Source organism: Numida meleagris, chromosome 5, assembly GCF_002078875.1.
Source record: "Numida meleagris isolate 19003 breed g44 Domestic line chromosome 5, NumMel1.0, whole genome shotgun sequence".
NCBI lineage: Eukaryota > Metazoa > Chordata > Aves > Galliformes > Numididae > Numida > Numida meleagris.
In genome coordinates this window covers 25,953,558-25,967,073 of record NC_034413.1, presented here as the reverse complement: position 1 = coordinate 25,967,073, position 13,516 = coordinate 25,953,558, and the positions used below count along the sequence as shown (strand labels likewise).

Sequence of the window (13,516 nt, the reverse complement as noted above, 5' to 3'; positions counted from 1 at the left end):
CAGTTTTCTGTCATGATGACATTAATATTCCTTTGATACAATGATTGAATAGATATTTGCCGTGTTGGAATCAGGGATGGATACAGCCTTCAACGTAAAGAGAAAGGAGGTGGAAGGGGCTCTGCAGACAGAGGGTAAAAAGCGTGTCAATCAATGCTAGACCAACGTACCTACTGGTACACTGCAGAGGTCTAAAACCTCCTCTTCCCCAGCCTCGCTTCTGTACTAATCTGTCTAGTGTTTTAAGATATACTCTTCTCGTGAGCTCCACGAGTAACATTAGCAACCTTTGCAGAACACTGCAAAGTAAGATTCTAGGCCATCTCTGCAGTCATCCTAATAAAAGAAGTATTAACATGTGGCCCAGGAGGAGCCATTACACAGGATTCAGTGGCTACATATGAAAATGCCAAAGCTCTGTTTTCCCCTTCCTTCAGCCTGTAAAAGCAGATGCAGGTAATATTGTGGAAGGCTGCTAGTGCACTTTAGATATCTTCTTGATTACTGCAAGATCCCAATGCTGCACCCCAAGCAAAGAATAATGTAATATGTATGTACTATACGCATGCACAGTATCTAATTATAGTAACACTTCTTGGTAATACTTTCAGACTCTGTAGGCTATTTTCCCTAGTATACTGCTTACAAATTCCCTTCCCCTTCACCACTGTCCTCTGCTTCTGACAAGAGCTGAGAAAAGCTCCTGCTGTGTGTGGAATGCTAATAGTTGCTTGAGTTATCAATCAAAACAGATGCAGACAGAAGTAATCAGCATCATCAGAACATCTCTATGATGCGGCAAGGAGGTATTTCAAGCTCTACTCAAATGAATGGGCCTGGCTAAGAGTGAGCTACAGCCTGAGAATTACACTAATGTGATGTGACATTTGCTTAAAGCCAAGTCCTTCTGTTAATGAGTTTCAGAGTTTTCACAGCAAAGTCATAACTACCGTTCAAGATTCAGAAAACCCGTGGATGGCAGGTCAGAATAATAGTAAGACTAAAGAAATAACAGTAAAATGCCAGGAAAAAGGAAGTCAGAATGGGTGAAGTATAACCCGCATTCAGAAGAATCCATAGAGAGTGCCTCTCTGCAGATGCAGCTGACTCAGTCACTCATCTGGACCAGCACTTCACTTCAAACATCTCATCTGTCTCTGTGCTTCATGGCTTCGCTTGATCAGGAAGCACTTTGCATCTTGCACTTGTTTGTTTCTGTATGCTGAAAGGGAAGGCTGATATTCTGCAACATTAGTCATTTAAGCAAGCCATCCTCTAAGGGGAGCCATCTAGAGAGTCTCACATCGATCCTGACACTGCAGATATCTTCAGGAGTTGCATCTCTGACACACTGAGCAAGATTAAAATAGATTTAGTTAATTATCCTTTGTCTTCCTAACCAGTGTGCTTTGGTGTCTCACATTACAGCACTTGTCTTTGTCAGGGGCATGGTTCTGGTCTCATATGGTAATGTCCCTGCCTTGTCCCAGAACCTGTTGCATTCGTGTTTATGGATTTAAAAGAAATAAATACATTCAAATTCATGTTTGTGGAAGCTTGTTTTGTTCAGCAGAAGTGGTCATTAAAACTGCAAGCAGCTCCCACACCTATTGTTAAAAACTTCAGCAATCACTGAGCCCCACTGCTGCCCAGCCCAACAGCCACTCTTTCTTGGGCTCAGCCTCCCCTGTGACAGGGCTGAGGGAAGGACGAGCAGAAATAACCCTTGCTGAGCTCAGTCCCTCTGTACCCATCGCCATGTCCCTTACTCTGCCTCAGTATCAGCTCTCACGAGTTTGACGGCTCTTTTTTCCTAGTTAAACACAGAAATTGTTTTTTTAAAGCCATTTTAAGGATTTAAACCTCTCAGCTACATGGAAACTTATATGAATAAGAAAAGGATTGTTACATGTTTGGGTACTGTGTCTTTGGAGAGCTTAAATATTTAGCTAGACATCAAAGTACCTGAAATGCCTTTCTCTTTCATCGTTGTTCACAGTAGTTTCTAATAAGTGTGTAACTGTAATTTTCTTTCCCATTTCAAACCGGATTCTTTCAGTATGTAAGTAACATCACGGACATCAGTGGGGTTGCTGATGGAGTACACATCTCTTCAGCCAGGCTACACTATTTCATAGAATCATGGAATGGCTTGGGTTGGAAGGGACCTCAAGGATCATCAAGTTCCAACCCTCCTGCCACAGGCAGGGTTTCCGACTGTAGATCAAGTACTAGATCAGGTTGCCCAGGGCCCCATCCAACCTGGCCTTGAACACCTGCAGGGACTGGGTATTTACAACCTCTCTGGGCAGCCTATGCCAGCAACTCACCACCCTCTCAGTGAAAAACTTCCCCCTGACATCTAATCTAAATCTTCCTTCCTTTAAAGTTATTCCTCATCCTATCACTATATCGTCCTATATCCACCCATGCAAAAAGTTGATTTCCCTCCTGTTTACAATCTCCCTTTCAATACTGGAAGGCCACAATGAGGTCTCTCCTCCTTTTTCCCCCGTTTGACCAACAGGTCCTTGCCAAGCCATGCCAGTTTCCTGCTGCCTTCGCCTGTGTTCTTATCCTGAGGGATGGAGAACACTTGCATTCTCAGAAAGGCATCCTTAAAGAGTAGCCAGCTTTGCTCCACTCCTTTGTCTGTAAGGACAGCTTCACAGGATATCTCATCCAACAGTTCTTTAAACAGCCTGAACTTTGCTCAACTGACATTCAGGGTCCTGACTCCACTCTTTTCCAAGCCCACATTCCTCAAGATCATGAACTCAACCAGGGCACAGTTGCTGCAGCCCAGGCTGCCTTTGATCCTAATGTCTTTAATGATCTTGTTTGCATTGGTGAGCAATGCCTCACCTCTGGTTTATCTGTCCAATACCTGAACCAGAAAGCTGTCGTCAATGGACTCCAGGAGTCTCCTGGAGTGCTTGCAGCTTGCCATGTTGTTTTCCCAGCAGATATCTGGGTGATTGAAATCCTCCATCAAGATGAGAGCTTGCAAGTGCGACACTTCTTGCAGCTGAAGCAAGAAGGCCTCATCAGCAAACTCCCTTTGGTCAGGTAGCTGTCCTTTATTGACCCTGTTCCTAATCTTAACCCAGAGGCTCTCAGCCTGTTCCTAACTGTTTCTCAGAGGGAGCTGCTCGCAGTTTATCTGCTTTTTAACATAAGGGGCAACTCCCGCAACCCGCCTACCTTGCCTATCTCTTCTAAAAAGCGTGTACCCCTCAATGGTGGTGTTCCAGTTATGTGAATCATCCCACCATGCTTCCATGATAGCAATAAGATCATGGTTTTCCAAGTGCACCAAGGTTTCTAACTCCTGCTTATTTCCCACACTGTGTGCATTGGTATTTCCTTCTCCTCTCCCTCTCTGAATTACTTGTGTGCTTTTGTTAGTCCAGCATCACTCCCACTGGTAAAATGACACCAAAGAAGGAGATTAATGGAATGTGTGCACTTGAAAATGTACATATGCACAAAAAAAGCAAAGAAACAGTACAGAAAATAGGCACAAAATTTAGATATAAATTCAGAGAGAAAGAGAGGAAAAACCCACTAGTCCCCCTGTCCTGCTTTAGTCATGACTTGTAGGTAACGAATACCCAAAGGAGAGGGCTTGCTCTGAATGTAAGCTGCCACCACGCTTTCTACATATGACGTTCCTCCTGGCAGGAGATTCAGACCCTAGCAGCTGAATCTATGGCAATATGAAAGACAGGCAAAAACAGGTCTGGTTCCAGATGACAAATGCATTATATTTGAAAATAAAGCTTTTGTAAAATATATTATGTTGCTGCTTCCCACTCTGCTTACAGTGGCACAAAACTATAAATCTGCATTTTTAAATGTAGAAACATCATCACTTTTGCACTCATTTACTGGATGCAAACAGCATGTGATACATACAGACTGCAACAAGCTTGTCTATAGATTTTCCCAGGCTTCTGTGGAAATATGAAGCACAATTAAGCTGGGGCAAAAGCAGGTGAGAAACCAACGCACAGCTAAAGAAGCAACTTAATGTGAGGTTACCAAGTCTGTGCTTTGCCTACTGGAAGGGCTCCAGCAGCCATGCTCCCCACCAGGTGCTGCAGACTTGGCTTACTTGCAGGAACATGACAGATGACTTTATTTTGCCAGGGAATGCTAAGGAAACATCTTTATAGGCCCTCAGGCGCCTTAAGCACTAGAACTTGCCTCCAGCCAAGCAGGCAAAAGTCCTTCCAATTATACACCTCTCCATTTAGTTTTCTCTTCCCCCAAGATAAAAGAGCAACTGGGAAATACCCTATCACTTCAAAGGAACAGTTGCTCTTCATGCCAGGTGCATTAATGATTAATTCATTAATTAGTTATTCACACAGTACTTTGAAGACATAAAGCTTTAAGAGCTTAAGGAGGTTTGTAATTATAAAGTTTAACATATAGGCAACACCAGTTGCAGTCAGTTTAGCACTCACCAAATGCTTCTGCCTTAACTTGGTGCTATAGAGATATATACATTGTCCCCTGTTTGTCCAGTCAATTTGGAAGGGGGACATATGGTCACGCTACAGCAGGTTGTTGTGTGAATCACCATTGTTAAGGGAATCTGACACAACAGGGTCTGAAAGGATCCGTGATTGCTGTGTCCTGCTGCACAGGAAAGGTCTGAGGAAGGTTTCCCTGAACCTTTCTCTGACCACCAAGCAGCTTGACATTGCTTCCAACATGTGGCACCTTGATGATGAAGTCACCAACAGCACTTGTGGAAAGTGGGTGGAATGGCCCTCTTCTGAGCAGTGTTAACTGAGCAAACCCAAATGAGCAAATACCCCAGCAAAAACTGAGCCCCTTATGACACTGTGATCCACCTTTAAGAGCAAAGCAGATTTTAGTTTTGCATAATTCAGAGTCAATTGTTAAAGAAGAAGTATTTAGTGTCTTAGTTCCTCAGGCTCTACTTCAGACACATTTATCCATTTTTTAGCTCTACAACCACGAATTTTTAAAAGCCCAAATGGGTGTGTCATTTTTTAGATGATTTTAAATCTAATCTATTAAACTATTTAAGCTGTAATCTCAGATCTTGACTATCAAGTACAATCTTCAGACAAAGTGCTATTCACAGATCTCATTCAGTGGATGGCTTAAAAAAAATAACTTGCATTAGCTTCCAGGAGCTTCAAAATTACCTGGTCAATTTCTGGACCAACAGAAAAAAAAACGACAAAATCTGTCAGGTAAATGATTCGCTGTAAATAATTCCCCTTCTTCTGCCAGAAATACAGTGCCAAATCACATGCAAGATGTAGAAAGCCTGTGTGCTGCTTGGGTTATGCTCTAATATGCAACACTGTTCATCTGACAGCTTTCATGGCCACCAAATAAATTTAGAAATGGAGAAGAAAAAAAACAACAAAGTTACAGGAGGTGACTTCTGGCAAGTTAAAAGAAAAGGAAAAATATGTCTCCTGTGTGTGTGTGTGTGTGTGTGTGTGTAAAAGTCTATGTTACTTCAACATTAGAAACACCAAAAGAGATCATAAAACATGCTTCCCTGTTATGATTTAAATATGGGAAGGAAGAATCCATGATATTTTTGATTCATACTTTTATCCCAATTTAAACTCACAATTACAGTGAGGAATTAAATTATGTATACGTAAAACATATGTAGCTGAAAATATGCCAGAGTAAAGAGGTATTATTTATTGCCAGTGTCAGGCAGGCTGTGTATGCAAGCCAATGAATGCACAAAAAATCCCTCTGTAAGTGAGCAAAATCCTATATGCTGTGCTTGCTTTGGGATTTCTGTTATTGGAATCACCAGGTTGGGCATTTTCAGGTAGGTGTCAATCTGCTGTCCCCAAGACACCAATCCTTCCTGCTGCACACAAAAACACAACTCTAAGAGCCCTGTAGTCTTTGAAGTCAGATGCAGTTAAGCAAAGTGTGCTGTGATCCAGACTGCTGATGTAGGCACTGGTATGTCTAAAAGAGGTCACCCATTCAACATGTATCTGTCATCTGTGGCAACAGCCACAGTGAGACTTTCTGCCCCTGCCAAGAGCACCCCATATTCATTCTCTCCTTCTTCAGGTATCTTTTTTCCTTACAGCTGCTGCTCCTCCTCCCTAGAAGATGGCTGTTAAGAGGCTATTTTTTCCTGGCTGGTACTTCTTTTACTACTTTGCTGCAGCTCAGTATTTATGTAAGAAGTAGACAAAAACAAAAACAACAGGACCAAAAACTTGGTCTAATGTCAGAGGATGTTTGTATAGGGCATCCTGGAAACAGTCTATAGCAGCTTCTTTACCCAGCTCTCTGCTGTCAGAACATCACAGTGCATAACGCTACTGATGTGACATTAAAATTATGCTGAATTTTCACAGGTGCTCTGAAAGCCTCAGAGCTGAGGCTGGTCCCACCACCTGCTCCCTCAACTCACCTCTCTTCTCCTCCTGCCCCTTAGAAAGGAAAAACAGAAGTGAAAATGGCTCCTTTCAAAGGAAAGAGGCTCCTTGGAGAGCTTACACACCAGCACTAGACACTATACCACCTGCCCTGAAGATCAGGAATTACCCTTTTTTCCTGTCTTAAAAAAAACCCGCATGCTGTAATTTAAGTAGATAAGCATTCATCCTATTTTCCTTCGTGTATGTAATTGCCCAATTAAGTCAGGAAAGCTGGCCAACTTGAGTGTAGCATGTTTACTGAAGTGTTCTAAAGCACAATCTGCACACTTCGTTTGTGTAGATCCTTGCAGCTTTAGCTTCCAAGGAAAGGATACTTTCCCATTCACACCAACTCAGTGTGTCCTCAAGTAAGTCCTCAAGTCACACAAAATGTGCTGCAGTGACGGATGTTCCTGGAGAGTTAAACCACTATTAACATTCACAGCTCAGCCTAAGATTAAATGGTAGGCGTGATATAGTTATTAAAACAGTATAGGAACTACAAAACAGCATCAAACCAGAACAAGCATTAAATTCCCTAATTTTCTGCTTTTTGTCATAAGATGTTACTTTCCTTCAAAGTTGAAAAGTTTGGTAGTTCTTTGAAGTCTTAACAGTCATTATTCTTAAGAAGTTCTCTGCTCCCTTTTCTAATTACTTTTATATTCATGAAAAGTCAATTAAAAAAGCCCACAGATCGCATTACCAACATTTCTAGCTTCTCTGGCCAGTACAGGAAAATGGTTTGGATCTCATGTCATTCTACTTTATTATTTGCCTGTCATCCATGGTTCAGAAATTAAAGTCGGTTAAGCACAACAATTCACAATAGCAACAACTGTGGTTATCTGTTTTTCTGTCCTTACCACCTTACCTCAGCATTTTATGTGTCATTAAATCTTCCGCACCTTCCATGTATAGGCGTACTATTACGGACCAACACAGTATAAAAGTAATACCTCTGAAATGAAAGCATTATAGCAGTTATTTCCTTCAGAACTTTTTCTAGCATAAAGCTGAAATTTTTTTATGACAACAGAATTTTCACCTCAAGTCTTTCTGGTAGACCAAGTAGTATACATTTGTTAGTGGTTTTGTGTGAAATGTTCATCAGCATCTCCATGAATAAGCAAGAAAAAAATTCTCACCTAGATGTTTCAGAAATCTTATATTTTTTTTAATCCAAAGTTTTGTCTGGGAGGTGCATAGTCATGAAAAAAATAACATCCTAAAATAATTTTAAGACTGTTTTTTTTTGTGCATAGATAGAATTACTGATTTCATGACTGCAATATTGCCAGAGAAACTCTGTAAGGAGAGATTAAAGGGTTAGAGGACATTTTAGTGAACCACTTTCAGGTGGCTGTGTGCGTGTACAGGTAAAACTGACCAAAGCATTTTTTAAGTTTGCTTCTCATTTTAATACAAACCACCAACTTTTATCCGGCACAACATAAAATGAATCACTGACCAGCAGGATCTGGTACTCAATGTGCCAAGAAGTATCGTAAACAAAGTATAAAAGGTTTTAAGACACAAGGCTTGATAAGGTAGTTCCTCTGAACATTTCATTGGAAAGAAATGATTTCAGCATCATTAGCAAGTGTAATGAATACACTAGAGGATGTTCTCAGAATGAAACCTACCTATTCTACCTATTCTGTTATTTTTTTTCCTCACTTTTTCAAAATTTTTGTAAACCTTACTTAAAGTAGATCACAGCATATAAAGAAATACTATGTTTCAGGCTGAATAATGTTTAGGTTTTTGTTTTTAGGTTTTTGTTTCAGTGAAAAAACATGGAAACTTTTTTTTATTATTTGAAAATATTCCTTGATGTTTTTTGAAAGAACATCTATTATTCAGACAGACACGCAATGAGTCATCACAGTTATAGATAGCCTCAAGTGAACTCAAATGCTCCCAGAGCACAAGTCAGTAAATACAGAAAACATGACTGAAAGGAAGAGCTGGACAATTTCTTCCACCAAAACAAACAGCAAGATTTACTCTAAGAAGCTTTTCGGGCACAGGAGACAAACAAGGACTACCTCTCTGTTCAGCTTCAGTTAAGTGAATTGTTTTCACCAGTGGAGGCAGGGAAAGCAGCGTTTTCCTGGCATATGTACAATTGGGCTCTTCCAGAGGGGGCTCAGGGTGAGCGCACTGCCTGGGGCCTTGCTGCTGGTGGCTTCAACCCCTCAAGCAGGTGCCTCTGGCCACCTCATTTCGGGACAGGTGGGCACTTGTCATTAAAACAAAGCTGGCTTAGGACACAGCTCAATTCCTCCTCCACCCAAAGCTGTTGTGGGGGCATGGGCACCTGCTGACTCTCCGCAGTGCTGGCGTTGCAAACAAAAGGGAACTGGTTGTGCATGACTCTAGAGCATGACAACGTGAATTACTGCCTAAAGTTGGTCCTTCCTACTCCGAATTCACACTGACACCCACACACTCACACTACACCTCACAGAGAGCCCATTGCAGAATGTGCACAGAGCCAGTGAGGAATCTGTCACCCTTTGCTTACCACACTAATAACCCTCCTCTGCACCAGCTCTCCTCAACAATACACTCTAAGACATCCACATGGCACATGTGCTCTCCTCACCTTCCATTCAAGCCAGGCACAGCTGATAATCTCTGTCTTCCTGCAGAGGTGCGCACTGCAGCTCATTACTCCCACAGAGCAACACAGCATGCTTACAGGCTGTGGCCTGCAGCAACAAGCTGTGCTCACAAACCAGACTCTACTCCCTGAGCTTTATTACCTTTTTGATGCTGTTGTTTTACTGGAGAATAATGGGGGAATTTCCTCCAGCCTGTGCGGTATTTAGGGCTTGTGCGCACTGGCGACATCAGCTGCTAGCTGAGGCTGCCTAATTTTGTGCTGCATAATGACCTTACAGCAGAGGAATGGGATCCACTCAGAATTCCTTGTAGTGCTCTTACAAATTTCATTTGCTTGTAAATTTAGGCAAGCAGCGGATGCAGTGGATGCCAAAGTGTTCTGTGCTTCTGTTGGGCTGCTCTACAATCAACACCAGAGGTGCCCATTTCTGCCTGCCCAGGCTCAGTTAAAGAGAAAGAAATCAAATCTGCTCCTGCCATTATGTCCCCCAGCTCTCTGCCCAGTCATTAAACAAATGTGACTTTTATCCACAAAATAGATGCAAACCACAGGTGTAGCAGTTTCTCAGTTTCTAAAAAAGCAGTTTTACAGCCATCCCTTGGAATAGCCTCTCTTGCTTGTGAGCGTGGCAGAGTAAATAAGCCAGCTGTTTTGATGATGATTTTTAGTTCCTTACAAAATGCATTTTGCTGAGCTGGCAAAATCCATGTGTGACTTGTCTCTGAGGTGCTTCTCCTTTCCTTCATGGCTTTTTAATGTATGATTGCTTCCCTTAGGTCTGCAGGGTGTATATTCACACAAAAAGGGGAGAATTATTAGTGTAATGCCCTTAATCAGAGATGCAAGGATACTCAAATCTCCCTGCCATTCATATCTGTATTTTCACAAACACCTGTGACAACAGCAGCCCAGGAACTGGGAGGAAATGGAAAGAAGCAGGAGGAGCTGTGGGCCACAAATTTCCTCCTACTCCCTTTGATACCATTTTTGTTCCAACTTCATTCTTGTTCACAGATCCACAGCCCTCACACTCAGTTATACACAAGGAGGAATGTCAGTTTCACAGGGATTTTTAGAAGCCTCATCTTGTTGCTGATACCTTGGAAAAGAGGCTGACCCACAACTCTCTGCAACATCCTTCCTAAGATTTTCAAACTCTGCTCCAGTTCTAGACATGCCTGGAAAGCTCACAATCTCCAAGTCTCTTTAAAACCTGGCTGTTCTACGCAAACAATGATCCATTCTACCAGTGCCACAAACAAGCGTGGCTTGAGTGACACAACTATTTATCCAAGAGAAGCTGGGTGATGTAATTAATTTCAGCTAATGCAACCTTAAAAACTTACATCCACTGTTGAAATGGCATTTATCTGAGCTTGTTTTTGAACTGGTGACCTACAGGTGAAAAGCTCTGCATTTCCCTACTTTGAGATATCCATTTGCTCAGCTTCAATATTTTATGTTCCCTATGGCTTTGTTGTTCATGTAACATTTAATGGATGTGCACACGGTATCGTGGATCACAGTGTATCACATATTTCTGTAGAAATAGTGTAAACCATGATCACATGAAAGATCTCCAAACGCAGTTTTGTAACACCATCACTATTCCTTCCTTTGTGGTGATGATCATTATGTGCTCTGGACAGCTGAAACAGGATTTGTTCAGTATCTTCTATTAGAACTACTCTGGGCGGAAAGACAAGACTTTACTTAAATTATTTATTTACTACATTGTTGGCATGGGGGCAGCCAGGGCAGGATGAACTGTGCTGCTTCTTGAGACTGAAGGGATGAAATCCTTTCTTCCAGCAGGGTTTAGGCCACTAAAAGTAACATTTTACTCTTTATGCTCCATGGAGGGAGAATACAAAGCAACATTAATTCTCCCTGCTGCTTTATCTACAGGCAGACTCAACTTTCAAACAGCAAAGCGGCACACAAAAAATGATCATCTTGGAGTTCAACTTGAATCATCACCTTGGAGTTATTATAGAACATGGCAGCAGACAGAAAGGAAGAAATAAAAAATTTTCCTTTTATCCTGTTTTGACCCCTAACACTGGTTGCTGGCATACCCTCCACCGAAAGGAAAACTTGGGCTTAGTTTACTCAGATTTTATGCATTGCAGGAGCATTAATAGCATACTTGGTGAGAATGTATATATTGTATTTGGCCATGGTATTTTCTGCTGTACATGACAGTGTACTAATGTACCTCTTGTAACAGCTAATGCTAAACACAAGAGGATTTTGTCACCCAAAGCAACTGCAATAGCTAGTAACACAGCAGAAGTATAAACACTGATGCAGATCTTAACTGTAAAAAGCTATTTGCAATCTGCATCAAGGAGCGAAGCACAGAAGAGCTAACTAGGGTAATTACTGGGATGTCACAGTAACCTTCCTCAGATCTGCTCACCAACCTTTACCCAGCCAGGTTTTCTATTAGAGAGCTGCCTCATCAGGAAGTCCAGCTCAGCTCCTGGTGAGCTCTGATCCTGGTTTTCTCCATGAAAAGATCTATCTAAGGTTCTCTCCAGAACGAGTAGGCACATAACCCCCAGGAGCTTCCCATTGTCCTGCTGCCCAGTGCTTTGAGCAGGCTCAGGGAGAGGACAGGGCATGTGGAAGGAACCAGAGTGACAATGCTTACTGTAACAGAGATATCCAATGCTGCAGGGATCCCAGCACCACATGCGTTAGGGACTGGGAACAGGGAAGACAAAAGTATCTTGATGGAGGTCAGGAGTCCATCAGCAGAGAGATGGAAACCTACCCTAACACAGAATCATAGAATCCTTAGAGTTGGAAGGGATATCTCAGGGCCGTCTTGTCCAACTCCCCCACAATGAACAGGGACACGACAGCTAGATCAGGTTGCCCAGGGCCTGATCCAACCTCACCTTGAAAGTCACCAGTGACAGGGCATCAACCATATCATTAGGCAACCTGTTCTAGTGTCTCACCATCCTCCCTGTAGAAGACTTCTTCCTTATATCTAACCTAAATCGACCCTGTTTGAGCTTGAAGCCATTTCCCCTTGTTCTACCGCCACAGATCCTGCTAAAGAGTCTCTCCCTTTCTTTCCTGTAGCTTCCCTTCAGATTCTGAAAGGCTGCTATCAGGTCACCTTGGAGACTTCTTAGGAAAACCATGTCCTCAGACAGCAAGCACCCACAAAAGCACACCCATAGGATTATGGCAATTTGAAAAGTATCAGCGATAATGTGACTCAATGCTAAAATAAAGCTCTGGCCTCTGATGACAAACCATAGTCATGTAATTGGGGAAACTGAGGTCCCTTTTGCCCGGCAGTAAAGAATGATGTAATTAATGCAAGTGCTAATTAAAAATTAAATAATTGATAATATTATTACTAAGGAACTATATATAGCAATGTCAAGAGGCCCAGAAAATCTGTCAGTAATTAAATTAACTCTGGCTAGCGTGTAGCAGTAAGCAATCTTCTCACAGGCACTTCTGAAACAAACAATGCCTGTTTCAAACGAAGAAACAGATAGTACGGGAGGGAGAACAAAACTGTATTAAACAAGGAATAGGGCCACATGACCTGAAGTTGTTCATCAGAAGAGACGCAGACAGCTCATCTGAGAGCAGATGAGGAATGAAGACAGTGCTTGGCACCATGCAAAGCAGCGGAACAGATGAGAACTCTAATGAGAGAACAAAGAACAATTTTTTAGCATCTCAAATGAAATAGAAACATTAGCTGTGAATTTGAAATGAATCATAGAATGGCTTAGGTTAGAAGGGAGAAGATACTTTAAAATTCATCTAGTTCTAACCCCCCTCCCATGGGCAGGATGCCCAGGCTCTATCCAGCCTGGCCTTGAACACCTCCAGCGATGAGGAATCCACAGCTTCTCTGGGCAGCCTGTGCTGGTGCCTCACCATCCTCTGAATGAAAAACATCCCCCTGACATCTAATCTAAATGTACCTCTTTTAGTTTAAAACCACTACCCCTTGTTCTGTTCCTCCTGCTTATAAGCTGCTTTTAAATACTGGAAGGCCACAATGAGGTCTCTCCACCAAATAAGCCCATCTCCCTTAGCCTTTCTTTATAGGAGAGGTGTTCCAGTACTCTGATCATACTTATGACCCTCCTCTAGACCCACTTCAAAAACTCCCCGTCTTTCCTGTGCTGGGGGCCCTGGACCTGGACCTGGTATTCCAGATGAGGCCTCACAAGGGCAGAGCAGAGGGGGACAATCACCTCCCTTCCCCTGCTGGCCACCCCTCTCCTGATGCAGCCCAGGATGCTGTTGGCCTTCTGGGCTGCAAGTGCATACTGTGGGCTCATGTCCAGCTTTTTGTCCACTGGGACTCCCAAGTCCCTCTCTTCTGAGCTGTTCTCAATGAGTTCTTCTCATTGATTTTATCATAGCTGGGATTGCTAGGTTTAACACCTTG

General features: G+C 42.4%; 1 long non-coding RNA gene across 2 annotated transcripts in view; it reads right to left on the bottom strand.

The window, feature by feature from the left end:
• LOC110399267 overlaps positions 1 to 13,516 on the bottom strand; it is a 248,452-nt gene that overhangs the window by 65,034 nt on the left and 169,902 nt on the right. The window lies entirely within an intron of this gene.